The sequence below is a fragment of the Mus musculus genome, chromosome 8 (assembly GCF_000001635.26).
Source record: "Mus musculus strain C57BL/6J chromosome 8, GRCm38.p6 C57BL/6J".
NCBI classification, from domain to species: Eukaryota; Metazoa; Chordata; class Mammalia; order Rodentia; family Muridae; genus Mus; species Mus musculus.
In genome coordinates, this window is record NC_000074.6 from 33,467,316 (window position 1) to 33,486,417 (window position 19,102).

Genomic DNA, 19,102 nt, shown 5'->3' on the forward strand with positions numbered 1-19,102 from the left:
TTATAGTCATGGCTATGCCATTAATCTTTTTACTCTTACCTCTAATTACAGGACCCAGCTTGCTCAGATACCTACTTATCTATGTAAGAACTCCTAATACTGAAAAGACAGTATAATCCCTGCCCCAAGATGAGTCCACAATTTGACGAATGCCCATAGAACTAGTGGGGAATGTAACAGATGCCTAGGTCTTAGTAGGCCTCCAGATCTTAACACAACTGACTCCATGATGGAAGTACCATACAGGCTGTAAAACTCAACACATAGACAGTATCACCTGCCAAAAGGAAAACAAAGACCTAACCCATCAAAGACCATAGTTCTGGGGAAATCCCTAAATATACTAACCTTGCTCTTTTGTACCTATAGTTCAGCTTCCCATTAAATAGTATTGCTAATTGGGGTAGGTCAACCCAGGATGTGGTTTTGTGTTTAAAAACCCACCCTGAGAAAGGCTTGAGGCTACCCTGGGATCCTGGAACACCCAGTGCAGTCACCAGTCAGCTACTAAAGACTTTCTATTGGCTTAAGCCAGAGTCTAAGTAGTCTCTTCCAGTGGATACCCCACAATACTTTTAACTGCCAGATAGCTAGGGGTACAGTCACACCCTTAGTAAGGTACCACTCTTACTCTAGATCTTTATTTTAAAGTTAACTCCTGGGAGTTCAGAAGCTAAAATGTGTTGTTCATGACGGATTTAAGCTGAGAACCTTTCTTTCATTATTGACCGGATCTTATAATTCTTTTTTAGAGTCTGTGACTCCTGGGCTCTAAAGTTAATAGTGAGAAATATAACTTGAAATCCCATGACACAAATTGGGTTATTCATCATTCAGGTTAACTAAAACCTGAATAATAATCAGCCTATTGGTTATAAAGCCAAAGTGAGGTGGTAATTTACTAAAAAATTCTGAGATATCCGAGTACCAACCTGTGTTGAACCAATCACTCATAACTCATTTCCAAGAGAGATACATTAATGTCACTGTTAATCCCTTCACAGGTTCAACCAATTCTCACCCAAATCACTTAGCCCCTCTCAGAGGCTCCATTTTTCCCCCGTATTTGTGAAATGGGGATAATCACGTTCCCGGGCGCCTTCACAAGGCTGTTGGGAGGATTAATGAGTTAGTGCTGGAGAAGTGCATTTGGGCTTTAGATAGATGTCGCTATATAAATGCAAATTCTCACATTACAGCTGGGCTTACACGTAAAAATGCAAAGACGTTTAGATCCTCGATTCTTTTATAATGCTGAGAGGCAATTCCAATTTGAAGATTGATAGCGTCCTCAATCTTCTGTCTGAGAGGAAAGGCACTCACTGGAAACAGTGAGCAAGCAAGGCACCCCTGCCCTGACACATTCTTTCCTGGCTCCACAGCTGTGTGTGCGTTCTCTCCTTGATGTCATCCCTGCACCCTCTGGGCCGCTAGCTCAAGCAAGCTCCATATGAGTACTCAGAAGGGAGAAGCCATCTTTGAAGCGAAGAGCCCTCCTTAGATTCCAAACCTGTCCATTCATCAGCTGGTTAATCTCATCAGCTTGATTCCACTGATACAGACATGGGAGTGTACTAAGACAAACTTGTGAGTATATCTGTGAGGATGTTTCGAGAGAAAATAGAATCGTGGGGGTTCTAACCTAATGGATGATTTGATGATGAACCAACTCTCGGGAAATGGTAAGACTTCCTGTCTGGTTAAAGGAGGCAAGTCACTGGGGGAATGTTCTTGCAGAGGGAGACCTTCCTGAGCCCTTCCTGTTGCAGCTCTCCACATCCTGTCTGCCAAGAGGTAAACAGCCCTACAGATAACACTGCCCCATTACCATGGTGCTCTACACAACTGCATGTGGACACCGGACAGTGAGCTAAGACCTCTGAAGCCCTGAAATGAAGTGATTGCTCCCTCTGGTTGTTCTTGATAGGATTTCAATCAAGCTACGGTGAGCCAAGGCTCCTGAAGAGAACAACTCTTTCCACCACACATTCTGCCTGAAGGGTGAGCTGATTAGAACTTCAGTGATGTGGTTGAATGTGACAAGTCCACTGCTGGTCTATCTTAGGGCATTTGTAGCTTCTTAATGTTGCTGCCTTGTCCCCAGCCTAACATCTTTGTGACAGAAAGTCCCTAGTTTACAGGGCTAAGCATGCTGTTGACAGCATATGGAGCCTATCACAGAGTGTCTTAGTCAGGGTTTCTATTCCTGTACAAACATCATGACCAAGAAGCAAGTTGGGGAGGAAAGGGTTTATTCAGCTTACACTTCCACATTGCTGTTCATCACTAAAGGACTGGAACTCAAGCAAGTCAGGAAGCAGGAGCTGATGCAGAGGCCATGGAGGGATGCTACTTACTGGCTTCCCCTAGATTACTCAGCTTGCTTTCTTATAGAACCCAAGACTACCATCCCAGGGATGGCACTACCCACAAGGGGCCATCCCCACTTCATCACTAATTGAGAAAATGCCTTACAGCTGGATCTCACGGAGGCATTTCCTCAACTGAGGCTCTTTCCTCTGTGATAACTCCAGCTTGTGGCAAGTTGACAAAGAACCAGCCAGTACACAGAGGTTCCCTTGCTTTGTGTGTTTGTCTCACTATGTAGCCCTGCTGGCCTGGAACTCAATCTGTAAAGCAGACTAGCTTCAAACTCACAGAGCTGCCAGTCTTTGTCTGTCTCCTGCCTGCTGCAATGGGTACACACCACACCTGGTTCCCCCACTCTACTATAACCCACCTACCTAAACTTTCCACCAGTGGCATTTGAAAAGTGGCTTTATCCGTGACTTTCTTTGATCTGTCACTATAAAAACTCCAACAAACTATTATCGCATTGAAACCTGGAATACACTAAATCTATGTCCCCAGGCTATAGTCACTCATATTTGAATAGAGACTAAACTTTTACCTCCGTGAGGTAAGAGGTGTGCTTCTACATTGACACTACATAAAAGTGAATAATAGGACTTCCCTAGGCTCCAGAAGTGTAAAGCCTAAGTTTCTGTTTATAAATTCTCTGGTTTTGTGTATTTTCTTAGAGCAATCCCTTTTCCTGACTAACCTCTTGGAAGCATGACCAGGGAGATTCTAGGCAGTGGTCCAAGAGAAGAGTAATGGCTCTCCTATCTGATCACTTCCCTTCCAGCGACTTGGATAACCCTTTCTGGTCTGTGTAACAATGTTCACCTAACCCACCCCTAGCCAGAACATAAGTCTTTACATCTCCCTAGCCTCTGATGCAAAAAGACACTCCTCTCTCTTATCTACCATCATTGGGTGAGACAAGGAACAGAGACCTAGATTTCACTCCTCTTTCCTGTATTATCAGTTTTAGGTAGGGGTTGTTATAATCTTATAGATATTCTTTATGAAATTTAGGATGTTCCTCTTGATTTCTTATGTTATTTTTAAAAAGCTCAGATAGACTCTGAGTGGTCATTTAAGAACAAATCTAAATTTTTTTCATTCTCTCTTTTAGAAAGGTTCCCTATTTCCCACATCTTTTAGGGAAATAAAAGACAGCATCCACACTCTATCCCTTTCCTCTCCCTTCGCTTATCTAAGGACATGGGTGGCTTTCATTTCTTCTCAATGAAGGTAACACTCAAGACAAACCATAGCTTCCCCACCATGTATTCTTCAAGTATCCTATTTATCTTATATTGCAAAGAAAAGGTAAGAGAAATGTCTGTTATGGTCATTGTTATGATCTGGCAAATATATAAAACTACATGATAAAAAAACCTACATGATAAATGAATCTAAAAAGTTAAACTAATTATAGATGACCTCCTGGTTTTACCAAGATTTCCACATTTAAATCCTAATATGTAACTGCTTTCTGACATATACAAATGAAATGTATCGGTACTTTCAGCTAACTAACCAGTGGTTTTGTTTTGGTTTTGGTTTTGGTTTTGGTTTTGGTTTTTTTCTCTATTTTTACATGTGACTTTCCACCTTTGCCCTGATTCACTGTGCTCAGACCACTTGGACAATTGATTCTTCTTTTTATCTAGAAAAAAAAATTAAAGCTTCTCTTTTTAGAAGCCAGGTCGTTTTTAAAACACAAAATAAGGGACGCATGGTGGTGCACTCCCTAATCTTAGCATGGTTGAGGCTGAGGCAGAAAGATTCCAGGTGTGAGGCCAGACTAAGCTACCCAGTGAGAAGCAAACAAACAAAACCCCATAAAGCAGTAGTTCCCAACTTAACCTGCTATCATGTTTACTTTTCTCATAACATGCCTAAATAAAGAATCCTAAGGATAAAAATACTTTCCTTAAGGTTTAAAGACATCCCATCCTTGTATTAAGGTTTCCAAGGAGTGTGAGTTCTAAGTATGACTCCTCTCCAAAAAGAATTAAGAGATTTTTGTCATTATTCCAGTGAAGAAGGCTCAGGAGAGGCAGTGGCAGATTTGTATAATCCCAAGTCCCCATCTGAAAACAGTAATTAATGAGCCAAAACAGAGCAAGATAAGGAGACATGCCACAAAACACACCAGATGAAGACAAACTAGAAGCAGCTTTAAAACCTACATAGTTGTTTGAGCTTGTGCAAAAGAGAAGCAAAGAAAAAACAACAGGAGCCTGGAACTTCCTGGAACAGAAATCTCTCAAGCCAATAGATGCTCATTAAAAAGCACAGTGAGCCAAGTCCTCAGCAGCAACTAGAACTGGAAAAGGGTCTATTCCGCCCTGGCAGCAAGCGCAGAAAAGGGCGCTCTCCCTGTAGAGCAATCTTGACAAGTCTTAAAATTCATAACTCAAGAAACCTTATCTAAGGCATGCTAGAGATGCCTTAGCAGTTAGCAATACTTGCTGGTCCTGCAGAGGACCCAGGCTCGGGAAGTAGCATCTGTGCAGAGTGGCTCACAACCATCTGTAACTCCCGTTCCAAGGGATGCAATGTTCTCTTCGGGCCCCCGTGGGCATCAGACATGCACATGAGGCACTTGCATACATGCGGGCAGCCACTCATGTGTGTATGTAGATAGATAGATAGATAGATAGATAGATAGATAGATAGATAGATAGATAGATAGATAGATAGATAGATAGATAGATAGATAGATGGATGGATGGATGGATGGATGGATGGATGGATGGATGGATGGATGGATGGATGGATGGATGGATAGATAGATAGATAGATAGATAGATAGATAGATAGATAGATAGATAGATAGATAGATAGATAGATAGATAGATAAGATAGATAAGATAGATAAGATAGATAAGATAGATAAGATAGATAGAGATGTGAATATAAATAAGTAAATTTTTTAAAAAGAAGAAACCTGTTACGTCACTCCATTCTACATCCCTCTGTTGAAAGCCACCCTCACCATCACTTTTTACTAACTTCCTGACCTCTATAGATATCCCAAGAGAAACATCTGTATCTGAAGATTCTAAACTAACATACAAAACTGATAGAAAACATGTGATGTTTTTCTTTCTGGGTCTGAGTTTCCTCACCCAGGATGATTTTTTTGTTTCTAGTTCCACCGATTTACCTTAACATTTTATGATTTCGTTCTTTTTAACATCTGAATAATATTCCACTGTGTAAATGCACCATATTTCCTTTATGCATTCATGACTTGATGGATATCTAGGGTGCTTCCATTTCCTGGCTATCAAAAATAGAGCAACACTGAACATAGATGAGCAAGTGTCTCTGTAGTAGTGCAGACAGCCCTTTAGGGTTAAAAGTAGTTATCCCTGAATCTATTTCTAACTTTCTGAGGAAACTCCACACTGATCTCTACAATGCTTGTGCCACTGTGCACTCCCACCAGCCTTGAATAAACCAAAGAAGAAAAGAACCAACTGAAAATTACCCATTGAAAGAGAATTCAACAAGCCTAGTGATATATCAAGTGTACTTCAAGGAGAAGGACAAATTTCAATGAAAACAAATCTTGGGGCACCTAGACAAAATAGCAAGTGAAATAAAGAAAATTAGATAAACATCACCTTTGTCTGGAAGGGTATTTTCTAGAAGAGAATTAAATAATTAATATACCCAAGAAAATTTGAGTGAAGCATTATACATCCATTTTCTACTGGCTTCCAAGTATAAAGGAGAAAAGGCTGGGCTGTGGGTGAAGCTTAGAGGGCACAGTGCTTGCCTGGCATGCGCCAAACCTTGAGCTGGATTCCCAGTACTCAGTCAAGTGTGTGTGACTAGTTCCACATAGGCACTGAAAAGGTAAATGAAGGCAGGAAGATTAGAAGTTCAAGGTCATTTGGATCACATAGAAAGTTTGAAGTTAGTCTGAAATCATGAGACCCTGCCTCAAAAAAAAAAAAAAATCTTCTCTTAGTACAAAGGAGCAATGGCAAATTAACACACAGAAATTTGTCTGAGATTGTACTAACTACTTTTCAATTGCTGGAACAAAACATCATGACTAAGCTAACTTACAAAAATAAAGTGTTTCATTGGGCTAACAATTTCAGAACATTAGAGTCCAGACAGCAAAAGCATGTGAGTTGAGAGCGCACATCTTGCTTTGCAAGCAAGAAGGCAGAGATAATGCTGGGAATGGTATGGGCTTTTGAAACCTCAAAGCCTATCCTCCAGTGGCATACCTCCTCCAACAAGGCCACACCTTCTAATCCTATCTATACAAGTTCACCAACTCTGAACCAGGCATTCAAATACATGAACCAATGAGGGCCATTCTCATGGAGACCTCCACAGGGGGTTGTGTTTGTTTGTTTGTTTGTTTGTTTGTTTGTTTGTTTTTAAAATAGTACTTGTAGTAGGTATATGGGCATCTCCTGCAGAATCTACCAGATGACAATCTTTAAACCGCCAGAGTGACTCAAAAGCCATGGATAGAATATTTGTTAGTCTTGATGCTCTGTTTGTAGTTTAGATCTTAAATGCCCTCCCCCCAAAGATCACATGTTAAAGGCTTGGTTGACAAGTTATACTACTGGGAGGTGGGGAAACCAAATATATGGAGCCTTATAAGACCAAATAGGTTTCTAGGAACAAGTGCTTAATGGGGGATTGTCAGAACACAGTCCAAGAATGGAGTCCTGTGAGAATTCTAAGAGCTTGTGAGAAAACAACAAGACGAGGAAAGCAGGCATATCTGGCAGTAGACATCCTCTCAACAATGAAGAAACCATCCATTCTAATGCTTAACCTCTAACTCAACTGTCCAGTTAACTGCCTAGTTAACCTGAGCTCTTTACTAACAATCCAGGGTAAGAGGTGTCCCAGCACACATGCCACAACCACAGCTGCAGCCCTGGGAAGGGCACTGCTGTCCACTTCTTTTGATTGTAGGGATCTGAAGAGGCTGTACAGTCGTTGTACAAAGTTGTAAAAAGCAACCCCTAGAGTGTCTCTGAAGAGCACATTACTAGTATGTAGAAGAACAAATAGCCAATGCCAGCAATTATCGGGCTTTCATACAGGAGTAAGAGGCTTCTCCCTCTGAAAGCACAGACCAGCTGATCCCAGCATCTCTGTATGCATGTGTCTGTCATTTCTTCAGTGTCTGTCCTTTTTTCATTGCCTTGCTGTCCCTAGTCGGGGGTTCTGGGACACAAGCCACGTAAGCACACAGCAATGACCTGCAGGTAGGAGTGGGTTATTGAAGTCACCCACTGATACCGTGTCGTGGCTAACCCTGACTTTACATATAGTAGTATTTGTTTTATGAAATTGGTTCACCCATGTCTAATGTACCCATGTTTAGAATTGTAATATGCTCTTGATGGGGTTTCCCCTTAATCAATATGATTAGTATTGATTTGAAGTCTATTTTATCAGTTATCAGAAGAGAGTCATCTATTTATTCCTTGCCGCTCTTTTGTTTGCTTGGGATACCTTTTTTACCACTCTCTCACCATAAAACAGCTCCTGTCTTCGATGGTGATTGTGGGAAGCCTCATGTGCCGTTGCAGAGTGGCACTGACTACTGCTGGCCACCACACATAAGTTTGGACAAACAACCAATGTGTACATATGCAGTAAAGGTTTTTGCAAAGACACTGCCTGGCCCAGGCATGATAATGAGGCTTTGGGAGTATAACCAATCAGATGTGAGACATGCAAATGAGGTATGATAATGAGGCTCTGTGAGGTACAGAGAGAGAGAGAGTAGCCAATCAGATGAGGAACATGCAAATGAGGCTTAGTGTATAACCAATCCGGGTGTGAGACACGCTTCTCCTAGGCCTATATAAGCAGCACCAGTTCTGGGCTCGGGGTCTCTTCGCCTCTGCAATCAAGCTCTCCAAATAAACGTGTGCAGAAGGATCCTGTTGTAGTGTCGTTACTGCTGGCCAGTCTGGCGCACGCAAGAGGTGATATGTGCTCCTTGGAGGCAGCAATCCAATCTACTAGTCTGTGTCCTTTAGTCAGGGGACTGATACCACCAGCATCAGTTACTCTTGAGAGGGATGCATTCACTTCTGTCACCTTGCTAATGATGTCGTCTCCGGCATTTTCCTGTTCTTCAGTTGCCTAACTGATGTTCTATTGTGGTTTTGCACTTTCCTGCAGCCTCATGGATATTTTTATATTTGTCTTCAATACTAAGAGTCCCTTCCCATGTCCTGTGTGGGGAGACTTGCTGGTGTGTATGCCTTGGCGTGTGCTTTATCACTTTCAGCCTCATTACCTACTTTTACTCTTACACTGCTCCTGGGGCCTCCAGAATCTGACCGACCCCTGTGGTTTTATGTAAAATGAGTGTGTTCTTTTTTATAATCCTTCAAAAAGAAGGATGCAGGTTTCAGCTTCCTCTGTTTTATCATAACGGTCACTCCTCACTCTGAATACTATTTTCCAAAATATGTTAACATCGATAGTTTGTTCTTAACTCTGTATGTTTTTGTCCTTGACTATACACATCTGAGATTAGTTTTGTTCTTTTAATTTGCCCTTGCAAGGAACAAGTTACCCACACATTGTTCCTTGTTAATCGGACATCTTTCAATATCCTGAATGGGGATAGCAAGTTACTTCCCTAGCAGGTTTTCAGATGAGCTGTTCCTCTCTAGGAGGCCTCTTTGCCTTTTTTTTCTTTCCTACATATTATTCATTCACTTTTAAAAAGAAGGTTGAACCGTGAACAACAGAGTCTATCCAAGTCTGAACACCTAGTTCTTGTGAAGGTGGTCTTGTTTGAAAGCAAGGACTGACTGGTCGGCATAATGAAAATAAGGATCATATGATGAAGCCATCTCAGGACTGATCACTAGTGTTAAGTCTAAGAGAATAGGTTGCTGGTATTCTTATAAGATAACAAGTAGGGATACCTGAAATACAGGCACATAAGGAGAAGACCAAAAGGAGAAGAAAACTATGTAAAGGTGAAAGTTGCTGCTAGAAACAAGAGCCTCAGGAGCCACCAACACCCGGAAGAGGCAAGGAAGGATTTCCATCTTTAGAGAAAGCATGGCCTCACCAACACCTTCATTTTAGACTTCTGACCCATAGAACTGAGAAGTTTTTCTGTTACTTTAAGCCACTGTGTTTGTTTGTTCATGTGTCATAGTACCTCTAAACATTGAATATGCTTGGATAACTTCAACCTATTCTGTGTGTCACACTCATATGGAGTCCCTCAAATTAGGTCCCTCAGTGCATAACTTCATTAGACAATATACCTTCTCTTTGTAAGAACACAATTTTCATCGTCTAGTTGCTTTTGTATTGTTTTGAACACACACAGGAGGCAGGATTGAGTCATTCCTGTTCAGTTTTGTATCCTGCACATAGTCGATGCTCAACTCACTCCATTATTTTTTAAATATCATCCCTCATTTTCAGTTCTATATATTTGATGGTATAGCTGCAAAGCGCTTCCTTATTATTCTGAATATGACAGAAGACCTGAGTCTATAGTACTGTAATTACTTCTTCATAAAACGTAATTCCCCCCACAGCTCCATAATAAGGCCTTGCCATTTTATTTACTTCCTTGTTTACCTATAAATATTTGTCAATTGTCAACCTGGGTATAAATTATACCAACAGCTACATTACAGAGCCGCAGGAAAATGAGATAGAGCCTCTAAATCCAGACCTGTAAACATTCAAGTTAGGAAGCTGGCACAAATTGCAATATATTATATAATGTTATAAGTGCCATAGGAGGTAGAATATACAGGAGAATTTTAACTGAAGAGTCTAAGATCTTTCTAAAGCAGGTACCCATTGAGCTCCAACCCCCTGCCTCAGCTTCTATGATGGCAGCAAATACTATTTGTCCTCAGTGATCACAAAAAGCCTTTTGAGAACCAATGATAGTTTAAGCTGTCTCCCTCTCTGTCGTTATGGTGCATTGGCAGTTAGAAGAGAGACAACAAAAGATTCCTAACTCATCTTTGTGGAAAATCAGAGACTCTGGGGTCTGCTGTCTCTCTCATTTGTCACCTTAGTTTTCCTGTGTATTCTTTTGAGAAGTTGTACTGGACATAGCTTTTGAGCCCATTTATACCTCTCTTTTTCACACATTAAAAAAATCCTGAGACCAAAGTGTGGACACTTTGCCCCTTCTTAGAATTGGGAACAAAACACCCATGGAAGGAGTTACAAAGACAAAATTTGGAGCTGTGATGAAAGGATGGACCATCTAGTGATTGCCATATGCAGGGATCCATCCCATAATCAGCTTCCAAACGCTGACACCATTGCATACACTAGCAAGATTTTATCGAAAAGACCCTGATATAGCTGTCTCTTGTGAGACTATGCCGGGGCCTAGCAAACACAGAAGTGGATGATCACAGTCAGCTATTGGATGGGTCACAGGGCCCCCAATCGAGGAGCTAGAGAAAGTACCCAAGGAGCTAAAGGGAACTGCAACCCTATAGGTGGATCAACAATATGAACTAACCAGTACCCCAGAGCTCTTGTCTCTAGCTGTATATGTATCAAGAGATGGCCTAGTCGGCCATCACTGGAAAGAGAGGCCCACTGGACAGGCAAACTTTATATGCCCCAGTACAGGGGAACGCCAGGGCCAAAAAGGGGGATGGGTAGATAGGGGAGTGGGGGGTGGGGTGGGTATGGGGGACTTTTGGGATAGCATTGGAAATGTAAATGAGGAAAATACCTAATAAAAAATTATTTTAAAAAATCCTGTATTACTATATGCTTATTTGTCTCCCCCACTAGCTTTTAACCTTAAGAAGACCTGTTTCTGGGCTGGAGAGATGGCTCAGGGGTTAAGAGAACTGTCTGCTGTTCCGGAGGTCCTGAGTTCAATTCCCAGAAACCACATAGTGGCTCACAACCATCTGCAATGAGATCCGTTGCCCTCTTCTGCCCTGCAGGATACATGCAGGCAGAACACTGTATACATAATAAATAAATAAATCTTTTTTTAAAAAAAGACCTGTTTCTATTCATCACTGTCTCTCCCCTAAAAAGAAATCCTCTGTATATAACAAATTTTCAGGATATACCTGCCCAATAAATGTCTTGTGGTTAACTTCATGCCATCTTGAGACAGGGTCTCTGTGTAACAGCCCTCCCTGGCTGTCCTGGAACTCACTCTGTCGACCAGGCTAGCCTCAGACTCACACACATCCACCTGCCTCTACCTCTGGAGTACTGGGACTAAAGGTACACGCCACCATGCCTAGCTCAGAAGTTAGTTCTCATTTAGATAATTTCTAAGAGTTTGGTTTTTAACTATGATTGTGTGTGATCCCACCTGAAGTGCTTGTAAGCAAGGCCTTAGGCTAGATGGGTATGCATCAAAGACCAATGTCCACAGTTCTAGCTGCTTTGTGTTTCTGTAAATAAGTATGGAGTAGCGATTCATCAGCAGTGAAGCAGAGGGCAGAGCTAGTCGCCATGCTCCCTTGTACTGTTGGTTTTGGAACATGGGCACATCTATTCTGATGGCAAATAAATAAGAGGGGTTACAAGCATGGGCCAGAAGAAGCTCTCTGACATCAAGGAACACCAAATATCACACTATCTTTATGCACATGCACACGCACACACAGACTCCTTATCACCTTGACTCAATAGGCACAGTACAAAGGACTGCTGTTTGAACCCTGCTGTCCTCATATTGCTGCAACCCACTCACTCCCTCCAGCCCATCCTGCACTCACATGTCTTGGACTAGATACCAACCTGCACCCCTCTAATAATTTTCCTGCTTGATGAGGATAGTCGGCACTGGGGAAGAGGGCATATCCCTTCAGATTCCATTTACCATTTGTCTTAGTTAGGGTTTTACTGCTGTGAACAGGCACCATGACCAAGGCAACTCCTATAAAGACAACATTTAATTGGGCTGGCTTATAAGTTCAGAGGTTCAGTCCATTATCATCAAGGTGGGAGCATGGCAGCATCCAGACAGGCCTGGTGCAGAAGGAGCTGAGAGTTCTACATCTTCATCTGAAGGCTGCTAACAGAATACTAACCTTCAGGCAGCTAGGACAAGGATATCAAAGCCCAGTCCACAGTGACACACTTTCTCCAACAAGGTCACACCTCCAAATAGTACCACTCCCTGGACCAAGCATATACAAACCATCACATTCCACTTCCTGGTCCCCATAGGCTTTTTCAAACACATGAGTCTATAGGGGACATACCTAGCCATAGCATAATAAAAGAGTGTGTCTAGTCCAAATTCCAACCAAAGTCCCCAAGTCTATAGCAGTCTCAACAATGTTAAAAGTCCAAAGTTCAAAGTCTCTTCTGAGGTTCATCCAGTCACTTAACTGTAATCCCCAAAGCAAGACAGAAAACCAGCTGGGCAAACTCCAAACATCTCCATGGCTGATGTCAAATTGTTCTTCAGATCTCTACTCCTTTTTCATCTTTGTTGACTGCAACAAACTTCTTTCTCTTGGGCTGGTTCCACTCCCTGTTAGCAGCTTTCCTCAGCAAGTATCCCACAACTCTGACATCTTTAACATCTTTGGATTTCCAAGGCACCTTCCTTCACAGCTTCTTGTTCCAATGTCTGGGATCTACTCATGATTTTCTAGGCTCCTCCCAAGGACTGGCATCACTTCTCTAGCTCTGCCCTCTGTAGCACTCTAAGCTCAGGTTGGTCCACTCCACTGCTGCTGCTGTTCTTGGTGATCATACCATGGTACTGGCATCTCCAATATGCTGGGGTCTTCCACTGCAACTTGCCTTCACCTCCCATAGATGCTCTTCGTGGTGCCAAACCTCAACTCTTTGCAGAACCCCGTCAGTACAGGTCCATCAACTGCAACTGAGGCTGCACCTTCACCACAGTGCCAAGCATCAATGCTCTTCATGACCTCTTCATGCCTTCAAAACCAATACCACCTAGGTGATTATTACACATTACCAAGTCCAGCTGTAGTATGAGGTACAGTCTTGGCTATCTCTGGAACACAGCTTCTTTGTGCTCTCAGAAAATACTTCCCAGAAGATTTCACCTCAGTGATGCTGGTTTCTTTCGAATCACCACTAATTTTTTTAGCTCCAGCTAACCAGCATCAATTGTCCCAGTAATCCCTTCTATTCTAGACTCTAAAGTCAGAGCCACATGGCCAAAGCTGCTGGGTTCTGATGCTTGCTTGCTTGCTGGGACCCCCTTTTTCTATTACATTATCACCAGCTTCAAGATCTGGATCACAGGTGAGCCTTCCAACTCTGGATTGTAGTTCATTCCAGATAAGGTCAAGTTGACAACCAGGAATAGCCATTGTACAAAACTCGTCTCCTTAGTTTTGGCTTGTACCAGCAATCCCCTTCAGAACACTTCCAACGACTACTAGAATCAACTGGCCGTACTTGCAGAGAACCGTACTTGAGAGTCTACCTCTGCCTGGAAGGTTCTCTTAGTCAATGACTGGTGTGTGTGTGTGTGTGTGTGTGTGTGTGTGTGTGTGTGTGTGTACATGGCAAATCCCATTTCCCTTGTGGTGTGTGGGTCTACCTTCAAGGTAACTTATACTCTCAAGGTCCTAATAAGTACATGGTTGAAGCTGAACCTTTGCCCTGAAGTCATGCAATGGTTTTCTCTTCCCTTACTTCAGTCTGCTTTTGAGGAAACTGAACTGAAGGGAGCAGTAGGCTTTGAAAGGGACCCAAGGAGACTGACTCTAAACACGATGTAGTTATTTGAAAAAAATGTCTCCCTTATAAGTCTCAGACATTTGGATATATGGTCCCAGTGGGTAACCATGTAGGGAGGATCAGGAGGTATGGCCTTGTTGGAAGAAGTGTGTCACTGGAGTGGGCTTTGAGATTTCTTTTTTATTTTTTAATTTAATTTGTAATTCAGTTTTTACACTCCATATTCCATTCCCTGCCACTCCCCATCCACCCTCCAACTGTTCCACATCCCACACCTCCTCCCCACCCCACCCCTGTCTCCACATGGATGTCCCCACCCCCCACCCTACCTGACCTCTAAACTCACTGGGGCTTCCAGTCTCTTTAGGGTTAGGTGCTTCATCTCTGAATGAACACAGACCTGGAAGTCCTCTGATGTATGTGTGTTGGGGGCCTCATATGAACTGGTGTATGCTGTCTGTCTGGTGGTCCAGTGTTTGAAAGATCTCGGAGGTCCAGATTATTTAAGACTGCTGGTCATCCTACAGAATCACCCTTCTCATCAGCTTCTTTCAGCCTTCCCTAATTCAACAACAGGGGTCAGCTGCTTATGTCCATTGATTGGGTGCAAATATCTGCATCTGACTCTTCCAGCTGCTTGTTGGAGGCAGTCATGATAGATCCCTTTTTGTGAGCATTCCACAGCCTCAATAATAGTGTCAGGCCTTGGGACCTCCCCTTGAACTGGATCCCACTTTGGGCCTGTTGCTGGACCTTCTTTTCCTCAGGCTCCTCTCCATTTCCATCACTGTAATTCTTTCAGACAGAAACAATTATGGGTCAGAGGTATGACCCATCCCTCACTTGGTGTCCTGTCTTCCTGCTGGAGATCAGCTCTATAAGTTCCCTCTCCCTACTGCCAGGGATTTCATCAAAGGTCCCTCCCTATGAGTCCTGGGAGTCTCTCGGCCTCCCAGGTCTCTGGTGTGTTCTGCCCCCCACCCCCCAACCTCCTTTTTCCTGAGGTTTCCTGTTTATGTTCTTTCTGCTGGCCCTCAGGGCTTCAGTCCTTTTCCCTCACCCAATACCAGATCAGGTTCCCCTCTATCCCCCACTACCCCCCCCCACCCTGTCCACTTTCCCTCCCAAGTCGCTTCCTCCCTCCCCACTTGTGATTGCTTTCTTCTCTCTCCCATGCATGTCTGTTTGGGTCTGAGTTACCTCACTCAGGGTATTTTCAAGTTCCATCCATTTGCCTGCAAAACTCAGGCTGTACTCGCTCTTAATAGCTGAGTCATATTCCATTATGTAAATGAACCACATTTTCTGTATCCATTCTCTGTCATGGGACGTCTAGGTTGTTTCCAGCTTCTGGCTATCACAAATAAGGTTGCTATGAACATAGTGGAACCCCCTCTGGCATGGTGGGGCATCTTTTGGTAATATTCCCAAGAGTGGTATTGCTGGGCCTTCAGGTAGATCTATTCCAATTTTCTGATTGGGAAAAAAATCTTCACTAACCCCACATCTGATAGAGGGCTAATATCCAAAATATATAAAGAACTCAAGAAGTTAGTCACCAAAAAAAAAAAAACAAACAGCCCAATCAAAAAAAAAAATGGAGTATAGAACTAAACAGAGAATTCACAACTGAGGAATCTCGGATGGCTGAGAAACACCTAAAGAAATGTTCAAAGTCCTCAGTGATCAGAGAAATGCAAATCAAAACGACCCTGAGATTCCACCTTATACCAGTCAGAATGACTAAGATCAAAACCTCAGGTGACAACACATATTGAAGAGGATGTAGAGAAAGAGGAACACTCCTCCATTGCTGGTGGGATTGCAAACTGGTACAACCACTCTGGAAATCAATCTAAAGGTTCCTCAGAAAATTGGGCTTTGATGTCTCAAAAGACTGCCACCATTTTAAGTTAGCTTGCTCAGATTTGCATTTGTAGTTAGAGACGTGAGCTCTCAGATTCTGTTCCAGCCACCTGCACCTCTGGACTCGAGCCCTCTAGAAGTATAATCCCCAAATAAACTCTTCTTTTATAAATTGCTTTGGTTCTGCTGTTTTAATTGCAGCTACAAACAGAAAAGTAACTAAAATAGATAGGGTTCTAGCATGGGACGTTGCTGGCTGTGTGACACTGGAATTCCCTCATTGGCTGCAGAAGTGGAGGTCAGATAACTCATCAGACTGTAGACTTGAGGTGTTTGAGGGGGCAAGTTGGGATGGGACACAGAAGGAGAAGAGGGAATGATTTGTGTGCTTTCGTTGTTGTTTTAAAATGAGAGGGATGATAATCATGTGGACTGTGACACTGGATGGCTGTTTCTGCGCATCACTGACTCACGGTAAAGAAAAATAACGAGTCAGGTATAAAGGTCAGAGAGCCTCCTGGGTACCACTTCAAAACATCTGCTTCCAGAAGGCAGAGGATACAGTGCTTAAGACCAGGCAGCCTCTAGCGGTAAGAGCTTCAGGGAAGCTCGGGGTTTAGCCTCATTGCATCTTCTAGGCCAGAGGCAGGGCCTAGAAGCAAACAGGACAAGATCTCATAGGTGCCCTTGAGAAGTGCAAGCCCTCTGTGTCTGCCGAAGGAACCAGTCTTTTGCTACAGAACAGCAGTTTATCCCTCGCTTATAGATCGCAAAGAGGCTTTAAGTAAAGCAGATGTCATATGCTTGCCAAGACAGTACTTGCTCGTTCCTGCTCCAGTGACCTGTTCCCTTCTTGTCACTGGACTGATCATAAGAGACAAACCTCACTGTGACCTGACTATGAGGTATTGACCCTGCCAAGGAAGGAGAGTTCTCACAGAGGGAGTTTCACTGTCTGAAAGGTCAGCTCAGGGAGTGCAGTGGGGGGTCAGTATGCTATGCTGGATGGGATGGTGATGCTGAGAGTAATAAGAAAGAACTATCCTGTGACTTAAGATCCATGCCCTGGACAGAGAGGAGAGAGTGAGGAGGCTGCATCTGGCTCCGGCTCTCACAGCCATTGTAGTACATTCAGCTCCATAGAGACAGCGCCGGGGCAAGCGAGAGCCAGACGGGCACTGGGCGACTCTGTGCCTCGCGGAGGAAAACATGGGCAAAGGAGATCCTAAGAAGCCGAGAGGCAAAATGTCCTCATATGCGCTCTTTGTGAAAACCTGCTGGGAGGAGCACAAGAAGAAACACCCGGATGCTTCTGTCAACTTCTCAGGGTTCTCCAAGAAGTGCTCAGAGAGGTGGAACACCATGTCTGCTAAAGAAAAGGGGAAATTTGAAGGTATGGCAAAGGCTGACAAGGCTCGTTATGAAAGAGAAATGAAAACCTACATCCCCCCCAAAGGGAAGACCAAAAAGAAGTTCAAGGACCCCAATGCACCCAAGAGGCCTCCTTCGGCATTCTTCTTGTTCTGTTCTGAGTACCGCCCCAAAATCAAAGGCGAGCATCCTGGCTTATCCATTGGTGATGTTGCAAAGAAACTAGGAGAGATGTGGAACAACACTGCAGCGAAAGACAAGCAGCCCTATGAGAAGAAGGCTGCCAAGCTGAAGGAGAAGTACAAAAAGGATATTGCTGCCTACCGAGCTAAAGGAAATACTGCTGCAGCGAAAAAGGGGGTGGTCAAGGCTGAAAAGAGCAAGAAAAAGAAGGAAGAGGAGGATGAAGAGGATGAGGAAGAAGAGGATGAGGAAGATGAAGATGATGATGATGAATAAGTTGGTCCTAGCGCAGCTTTTTCCTTGTCTATAAAGCATTTAACCCCCCTGAACACAACTCACTCCTTTTAAGGAAAAAAAAAATTGAAATGTAAGGCTGTGTAAGATTTGTTTTTAAACTGTACAGTGTCTTTTTTTGTATAGTTAACACACTACTGAATGTGTTTTGAGATAGCCCTGTCCTGGTGGTATTTTCAATGGCCACTCACCTTGCCTTGTACAGTCTGGGTGTTGTAAATTGGCATGGAAATTTTTTTAAAGATTTATTTATTTATTAAATATAAGTACACTGTAGCTGTTTTCAGACACTCCATCCTTACGGATGGTTATGAACCACCATGTGGTTGCTGGGATTTGAACTCAGGACCTTTGGAAGAATAGTTGGTGCTCTTACCAGCTGAACCATCTCACCAGCCCTGGAATGGAAATTTAAAGCAGATTCTTGTTGGTGCACAGCACAAATTAGTTATATACGGGGACAGTAGTTTGGTTTTTGTTTTGTTTTGTATTTCTTTTTTTTTGGGGGGGGGGTTCTATTTTTTTCATCTTCAGTAGTCTCTGATGAAGCTTATACAAAGATAATTGTTGTTCTGTTAACTGAATACCACTCTGTAATTGGGGAAAAAAAGATGCGGCTGTTATGTTGACATTCTGAATGTTTCTAAGTAAATTCAATTTTTTTGTTTTTTGTTTGAGACAGGGTTTCTCTGTATAGCACTGGCTGTCCTGGAACTCACTTTGTAGAGCAGACTGGCCTCAAACTCAGAAATTCGCCTGCCTCTGCCTCCTGAGTGCTGGGATTAAACGCATGCACCACCACCCCAGCACAATTTTTTTATTAAATAAATAAATAAAATGATCCATGCCCTGGCAATGGAATCCATTGTAATGTGCTATTGAAATGGCTTTTGGAACCTTTGTAGGGGGAGGTGTGGCCCACATTAAAATAGATGGTGATGCCAGAGGTGATTTGGCACATGTTGAAGGTGATATTAAAGTCTCAGAGGCAAATCTGGGTTGGGAGGAAATTATCTGCAAGTTATCTGTGTTCCCTGCAGAGATCAGAATGTACTCCTTTTGCTTATAAATAAGTATATACTATACTGTTCTATATACATATACAGTATTATACTATACTGTTCTATATACATATATAATACTATACTGTTCTATATATATATAATACTATACTGTTCTATATACATATATAGTACTATACTATGTTGTTCTATATACATATACAGTACTATACAATACTGTCCTATATTCATATACAGTACTATTCTATACTCTATTGTTCTATATACATATATAGTACTATTCTATTCTGTACAGTTCTATA

At 42.7% G+C, this 19,102-nt stretch overlaps 1 pseudogene across 1 annotated transcript; it reads left to right on the top strand.

Moving 5' to 3' along the window:
• The first annotated feature begins 16,995 nt into the window (after positions 1-16,995).
• Hmgb1-rs17 (high mobility group box 1, related sequence 17) lies at positions 16,996-18,442 on the top strand (annotated as a pseudogene). Its single transcript, NR_033589.1, has one exon. The product of NR_033589.1 is annotated as a high mobility group box 1, related sequence 17 (transcript).
• The last annotated feature ends 660 nt before the right edge of the window (positions 18,443-19,102 follow it).